The following is an 8382-nucleotide window of genomic DNA, read 5'->3' as shown; positions in this document are numbered from 1 at the left end:
CCTTGAATAATAAGGTAAGTCTCACATATGTTATGCAAGAAACTAATACACCCTTGACTGTACAGGATCTTGCAGATGGTGAAAAAGCCGTAATATGAGAAGACCAAAGTAGAGCGTTTCATATACTGAGGGAATCGAAGCTAGTAGATAACCTAGTAAAATCTAGTAAACAACTAAAGGCACAAAATATACAGTTCAGAAAGTCAAGTACTATATCTAAGCTGAAACAAATATAAGATAATCAGAAATTGCTATGGGTTGGAAAGAGAGTACAAAAATCCTGCCAACCTTTTGAAATTGAACATCGAGTTATCCTACCCAAGAAGATCCACATAACAACACTAATAGTGTGACACTTCCATGAACAAATGATACACATGTGAAGAGGATGTAACCACACCAGACAGCATGGGTATTAAATCATCAGCAGTTTAGGGGAGAAGGAACCAGTTGAAAATATATAGTGAAGTTTGTGTGTGCATGGCATCTAAGGCGATTCACCTTGAGACTGTAAACTCTCTAGATACCGATTCTTACAATACATTAACGCTGAATTTTTAGCACCTATTATGCAGCTGAGAGCAGATTGTGGCACTATCATTGTTGGAACACACAATGAAATGAATAAGGGCCTGAAAGAAATTGATCAGAAGAAAATGGTCGATTTCTTGCTAGGGCAAAAGTGTGATTGTGAACCCCTCATCAATCAGGCAGGTCTACAGCCGGATGATGAGATCTTTAGCACATTTATGGCCGAGGTGCAGAACATTGTATATTCAAGACCAATCACTTTCAGCTAGCTGTATGAATCCGATGAAATTTAGTAACATCGTCATTATCAAGGAAGATAATAGTGTACTATGACGCATTGGCAGAGTGACAGCTGTATATCCTGGGAAAGATGGTTTAGTACTCAAGGAACAGCATACTACTGCCAGTTCCATAGTGGACAGACCAATCCACAAGCTTGTACTGTTCCTTGCTGTTGGTGAAGGCTAAATGGGACTATGAATAACGTTAAGTACAATTATTACCTTTATTGTTATGTTTATCTTTTGTGAATTTGCTTGAATTTCAAGAACAATTATTATGGAGACATGTTGGCATCATTGTAAGTGTACGATTTGTTTGCAGAGAGGAGAGTTGCTACTGTCGTGTACAATCGTATAGTATTTCTAGAAATTTCACTATAGCGCCCTCGCAATTTATTGAAGTCTGTTAGTTTGTCATGCACTAGAGTCGACAAGCCGTCAACGTAAATATGGCCGCTATTTAAAGACCAGATTTTGCCAGTTTATCCCGAAATCTAGATGAATAATTTAAATGTATTTACTATTAGCGGTTGAAATGATTAATATTTATGGGTGTCTCATTTGGATGTTTTATTTGCATCAATCCTGCATTAATATTTTGGGACCAGTTAATGATTTGCTATTGTTGGTAATAATGATGACATGATATAAGTTCCGCACCAATTGTTCGCTTTAGGGAATAGTATATGATTCGCTTGTATGTGAATTTTTCTACAAATGAATAAGAAATTAATATTGGTCACAATATTTTTAACGCGTGTCAAAATGTATATCAGTAATACAGATACAGTAAATTAGAAAAGAAATTAATATAATATAATATTTACATATTTGGGTAATTGATTTGCTTCGTTTAACTAAAGTACAAAAAATGCGCGATTATCAAAGCAGTATACATGTTTTCTCAGTGTACAATAATTTGCTTATACTGATTGTAATATATATCACAACAACATAACTTTAAAATGTCAGAATCTTTATTCTTTTACAATATTTCGAAGTTTCCTACCAACGCACATGATGAAAATCAGACTGCAGTTTCCTCTTCACTTTTAAGTAAGTTAAGTAAGTTGGTTATTTGAGTTTTGACCAGAACTTGAAATCCCAGCCGCCAAATCAGGGAGTAGTCCTAATGACTGAGCTCAACAGGTAATTTATGAGAGAATAAAAGTGATGAAACATACATGTATTAGGGCGGCAAGGGTGGTTAGGTTATAGAAAATAAAAAAAGGCTTTTTACGTTTTTACAGAAAATAAAATGAAAGTTTCATTTACAGTAAAAAATAGGTTTTTACACTTTATAGATAAAGCAAATTCCTAATTACATTTTACCTTTTTATAATATATTTGATAATTTGTGTTTAAGAAACAAAATTTAAAATAGCGTACGAATTACGACATTTAATGTGGAAAATGCTTTATTCGCTTACACAAAATAATATCTTTGTACAAATTACGGACGAATAAAATAGCTGATTACATTTTACACCTTACCTATGTCTACAAATTTACGTTTCTTATTTATTTAAATTACATTTTTACGAAAATAAAAACAATTGATTACGAAAATGTCCCCTGCCGAGCATCGTATTAGATACATCATGTACATAAAACTTCATTGGCCATCGATTGACAGTTGACCGTGTGACATGACCACTGAAGTAACTGTATTGTCTTCTTCCAAATGTGGGATCCATTTCTCCTAAATCACTAAATACATCTTTGTAAGAAATCATAATGTGTTCTTTGGTAAACCTACCATTCGTTGTGTCTTCTCTATAATCTATTTGTATAATACCGTGATCATCTTCTTTTGATGTTATATAAAAGACCCTAATAAGTTTCCAACACTGATGCTCTACATAACGATACATTTTGACAATGTTAAGTCTGGTTCTCAGAGCATTATACTGGATACCACAGACAATTCTGCCACGCAGTAAATATTTGTGCAGTCTACCATAATTACAGGTAGTAACCAGGGTTTGTAACAATGTTGCATGAATGTATTCATCTGGCTGTTGTGTATGATTATTAAATACATATCGTTCTTAAATAACGCTAGTTTAATCAATGCTGTGATTGGTCCAAATTCACATGGAATAGTGGTGATTGGTGCTGATTTCGATTTCAACAAAGCACATGGCCGGGATTACCTTTGACTGGCCCAGTTTTGACAATTTTATAATTACCCCATTTCAAGATGGGAGAAGCCTATATTTTAAAAATGAATTTTATGTTCTGAAATGACATCTTATATATTCACATATCCTTTCTAAAATTATTTGAAGCATATTAAAGCTTGTCGACGCATTGACCATGACAGCATTTCTAAAGCGCGTGATGTGTTTGTAAAGTATCTAAATCAATACACGTGATGAAAGTAGCAGCACGGCACCTTGCATTCCTGCCACAGAGATTGGTAACAATTGTATATGCATTCCAGATCTGTTTCCAATTTTTTCAATTACCAAAAATACTACCATTTAAATTCAGCTTGGGTGGCAGAAATACATTTTAGACAAGATTCTATTTTTGTGAAACAGTTGTTGGTGTTTTCTAATCGTATAACATGATGCTAACTGTTTGCGATGTGAGGATATTCAACTCTGTATGACAGCTCTATATGGCGGTAACATTGGCACGGATCCCACTTCTGACATTGTGTAAAGTTTAGCTACTTTATAAAAGGCGAATAAAGACATGGGAACAAGATTCCTTGTGTAAACCACTCCGCCATTGTATTCTTGACTTCCCAAGCCTATGCAGGACATACCATTATGTTACAGAGGGTGCATAGCATTATAAGTTAGGGGCAATATTTACAAGCCATCTATACATTACAGTTTTGTCTAAAATGTACAAACGTAGTTGATAAATATGATGTATGTAACGCTATGAAAAAGTTGTGCAATAATTTTCCACAACATGCCCGGCCCTGATTGATCATATTCGGACAAACATATTCCCTTTACACGTTTAGAGCGGCGCGCACGAACTGTTCTCAGCATCGCGTCACCAGAGATGACATTCGTAGAGAGTTTGAATTGATCTCGACACAATTTTGCCGTTATGTTGTGAGTCTTGTCTATATAAAACATCGACCAAATTAGCTACAAGAGTTGCGATAGTTATGGGCGCAAACGAATGTAAGAACGAGTGAGCGAGTATTGTTGGTGCTGGGACGCCAGACACAGAAATATTAATCCGTACTGTGAACGTTAGAATAAATGTTAGAAATAATATTAATAACCAAGATAAATTAAACACCAGTAGTTCAAAACAATTGCATTTGTTTGTAATGCTACTCTATTAGGTGTATGATGAAACGTTTATAGACTGGATACCGCAATATGAACATGTAACTCTTTTGAAATGTTACTTATCTGGTTGAGGATGAAGGATTCTAATACTTCAGTAACTATAGCAACGTTGCAAAACTCTTATCGTCATCACATTCACATCCATGAAAAAACAGCTACTAGTTAAAATGTAAAACCTAAATCGTAAATAGCATGCAAATTCCTAAAGAAAATTGAAATCCTCCTACTGACATAGAAGGCTTTGAACAAATAAAAATGACAATGTTTACCATTGTTTTTGTGATATAATATATGTGTCTAAAGTTTGAAATATTGTTTCCTCCTTATTAATCACATTCAACATTGTTCACAAACTATGTGGTCAAACATTAGTATAACATAGCTATTGTTGTTGTTGTTGTTGTTGTTATTGTTGTAGTAGTCACCATTACAAGGGAAAAAATGACACCTGTTTGTAAGTAGACCATAGACTGTCGGTTTATTTGTGTGGTCCATTATACTTATTGCATTTCACGTTTTAAAATATATGTCGTATTGTATACAATGTACGTCTGGCGATAGACTATTTCGTTTCCTACACCATATACCATGATCGATTAAGTTGTATTCGCATTTCGCAATTATGTGACTCAACTTTTTTCAATGTATACATTGCTCATTGATATTGCACAATTCACTCCATATATACACTTGCCTGCTGCTCGTGCATATATGTCGTGCATTGTGCAATATCTCGTGGTATACCTGCCGTCGTCATGGGGTTATTGCTTAAATATCACATGAGTGTCATACAAGCTTCATGATTAAACGTTTGTAGAACATCCTACATAGGTTTTGGCAGTATAAGTTGTTACTGTTATAACGTGAAATTATACTATAATTTGATTTACAGACACGTTATTTAATATTGCGTTGTGCACATTTCGTCGAACTTGAAAACATTTTCCCACCAAAGCGCATGATGAAAATCGAAAGTAAATTAGTTATTATAGTTTAGACAAGAACTTGTAATCTCAGCCGCCAAGCCAGGGAGTGACCATCATAATGACTGAGCTAAACAGGTAATTAATGAGAGAATAAAACAAAGTGATGAAACATACATGTCGATTTATCTTCACGTGGGATGATTTGGCAATATGTCCCCGCCCTATTCAAATTGTGGAAACTCCAAGTGCATTGATTTCAACACTACCACGTGGATTCATGCTCAGACTAGACCATTATTGGGGGGGGCTTATTTTCATAACACAAACACATAGTTTAAACGAGTTGCATGATTCATATAAAATCAATGATATTTTGCAAAATGTATCGTTCTTTGGTAATACATTTTTCAGTTATAGTTCTCTATATATGTAAATTGTCAAGAATTCTTAAGAGTATAGTACACCCTATGCTTTCAATATAGTTTTGTCCAGCTGGTCAACCAAATGTTACTGGTCCTTGGTATACGTGTGGTTGCTCTTATTTCATAGTGTGTATATATCTCTTGTTGTCATACGAGACTAGGTTTAGTTGAAGTCGGTGGGCTGACAACGGGAAGAATATCGAACCAGGTAAGACTATATTCAGTGTGGTATGCGAACTCGTGCATTTACATTCATATGCCACGCGCTGAATATATTTTCCGCACAAACTGATTCTTGTGCAATGGATTTGTACTATAGAGTTAACGGACGGTGGTCGTCTTGTATATGTGTTTCTTAGGCGTAAACAGGTTAACATACGCATTTTTTTTTGCACACACACACGAAAAAAAATCATTCGACCTCACACACTCCATTTTTAAAAGCACACACATCATTTTTTAACACACACGTCGTTTTTAACACACACGTCATTTTTAAAAACACACACGTCATTTTTAAACACACGCCATTTTAAAAAACACACACGTCATTTTTTTAACACGCACGTCGTTTTTAAACACACGCCATTTTTAAAAACACACACGTCATTTTTAAACACACGCCATTTTTAAAAACACACACGTTATTTTTAAAACACACGTTTTTTAAAACACCCACGCCATTTAATACACATACATGATTTTTTAAAGCACATACCATTAAAACGCACAGTCACGTCGTTTTTTAAAAATGCACACATCATTTTAAAACACACACGCCACGGCCTCAATACGTACGTAATTTTGAATTATTAGCACGTTTTCGTCTAGTACACACAAAATAATAAATTTACATTCCGCGCCTCGTATGCAGATATAATACACTGTATTTGTAAGCTGAGATATCGATCAATAACACAATAAAGTATTCAAGTGAATGTTCATACTAAATAATTTTAACTAACTAGTCTGCTATTAATTACATATTATTTTAGGAGTAACCTATGGCCCTTGATGTGTGTGCTAAACTGGCGCCTTTTTCGGAGAGTTATTTATCGTTTAAGTGCTACAGTGAACATTATAAACGTTTAATGAATGTCCTATTCATTACAACATATTTATCGGAGTGAACACACTTCCAAGTACTTATTGATTGTATATATGAAAAACAGAACCCACAAATAAGTATATAAATGTAAAGATGGTGTAAAGTGGTCCTACAGTTGATTCGTATTGAAAACATGTGCGATGCTGGATGGGGATGTTGAGTTAAAAAGCGAGTCTTTTCACTGTTTTCACTGTTTTCACTATAATACTTAAATATATGTCCTTTTTTAATGACATGATAAATCATGATATTAGTCAGCTAAATCATCGTTAGTCAAGCCACCTATCAGCTGAAATAAAAATATTGGCCGAAAAACGTTCCTTATCAGCTGAATGGTGTAACCATTAGCAAAATGGCGCCATCTACCGGTTGATAATATCTAAGTGATTCTGTGACTATCGTCTAAATAACGTGAGTGATGCTATCTACCAGCAGAATGACGTCAACTATCAGCCAAACGGAACCTATTATCAGCCAAACGTAACCTGTTATCAGCCAAACATAATCTGTTATCAGCCAAACGTAACCTGTCAGCCAAATGCCACAAATGGCGCAACCTGTGTCAAGTTAAGTTAGGTGACGTCATCTATCAGCTGAATGTTGTCATTAACACATACCTACCGAGATAAAAAACCGACCCATCCACTCTACCCATCAACAAACTATCCAAAACCCACCCATCCAAATCCAAACACACCAACAAATAAAACACACACATCCAACCACAACCGAAGCCAACCTCCAACAAACATTGTTGATTCTGGTGGTTATATGCACAAATAAGAGAACATACTTTCTATAGATTTCTCACAACAATATAACATTTGGAAATGTAAAAAGCTGAACTTGTCATTTTGGAAATGTGTACCTTTTTAGTGTCAATTTAAAGGAAAAGACGGTCATTTTCATATCGAAAAAGAAACAAAAACAATTAAATTACACTAAGACAGTCCAATAGCGCAAGCCTCCGTGATATGCAAATTACATAACCTAACTATACTATTGTATACATTCATCATACTCACATACTAAGCTTCTGTTATTTTTTGAACAGAAAGATCAAATTGGATGATGCTACCAGAGGATGGTGATGAATCCGTATAAAATAACCTGCAAGAATATAATGGCTTATATTTGAAGGACAATTCCTACTTAAAAACTCAAGAATTGTTTCATTAACTTGTTAACGAATGGTCATTGAAAACAATGTGTTCAGTGTGAAAAAATATAATCAATTTTTTCCACGTAAAAATAAATGAAAAACTTTTAAATGAAAAATTATTTGCAATATATATGTTTTCACCGTCAAGAAAATTTCATGAAAATCTGTACTTTTTTGTTTCCATGACAACTTTACGTTACGTTCATAAACGAATTTAATTTTTTTTATTTCAGTTTTGGGAATGACTCCCGATTTTAATTTAACCTAATCATACTGCAGACCAAATCCAAAATGGCAGTCAAACCAAGTGCCTTATCAAAATTATTTTATTTTTCTCGTAGGAGTGTTTGGATATAATACGAGGTAGACAATTTCAAGTTGGTTGATTAAAGCACTCTTTGTTGTTTGTTGACGGAAATCTGAAATGGCGGCCAAATCACGTGACTAATCCAAATAATTTGTCTGCTGTCTGGAGTGGTTACAACACAGAAACAACATGGCAAATTTCAAATCGATCAGCTAACTGTGGCATCATTATAAAACTACTTTCTTTTTTGAACTAAGATGGCTGTCAAACAATGTGAGACCAATCATAAAGAGCTTTGAAAACAACTTTCTCTTTTATGCAT

This window comes from Saccoglossus kowalevskii, chromosome 2 (assembly GCF_978046115.1).
Source record: "Saccoglossus kowalevskii chromosome 2, keSacKowa6.1, whole genome shotgun sequence".
NCBI lineage: Eukaryota > Metazoa > Hemichordata > Enteropneusta > Harrimaniidae > Saccoglossus > Saccoglossus kowalevskii.
This window is presented reverse-complemented; position numbering follows the sequence as displayed.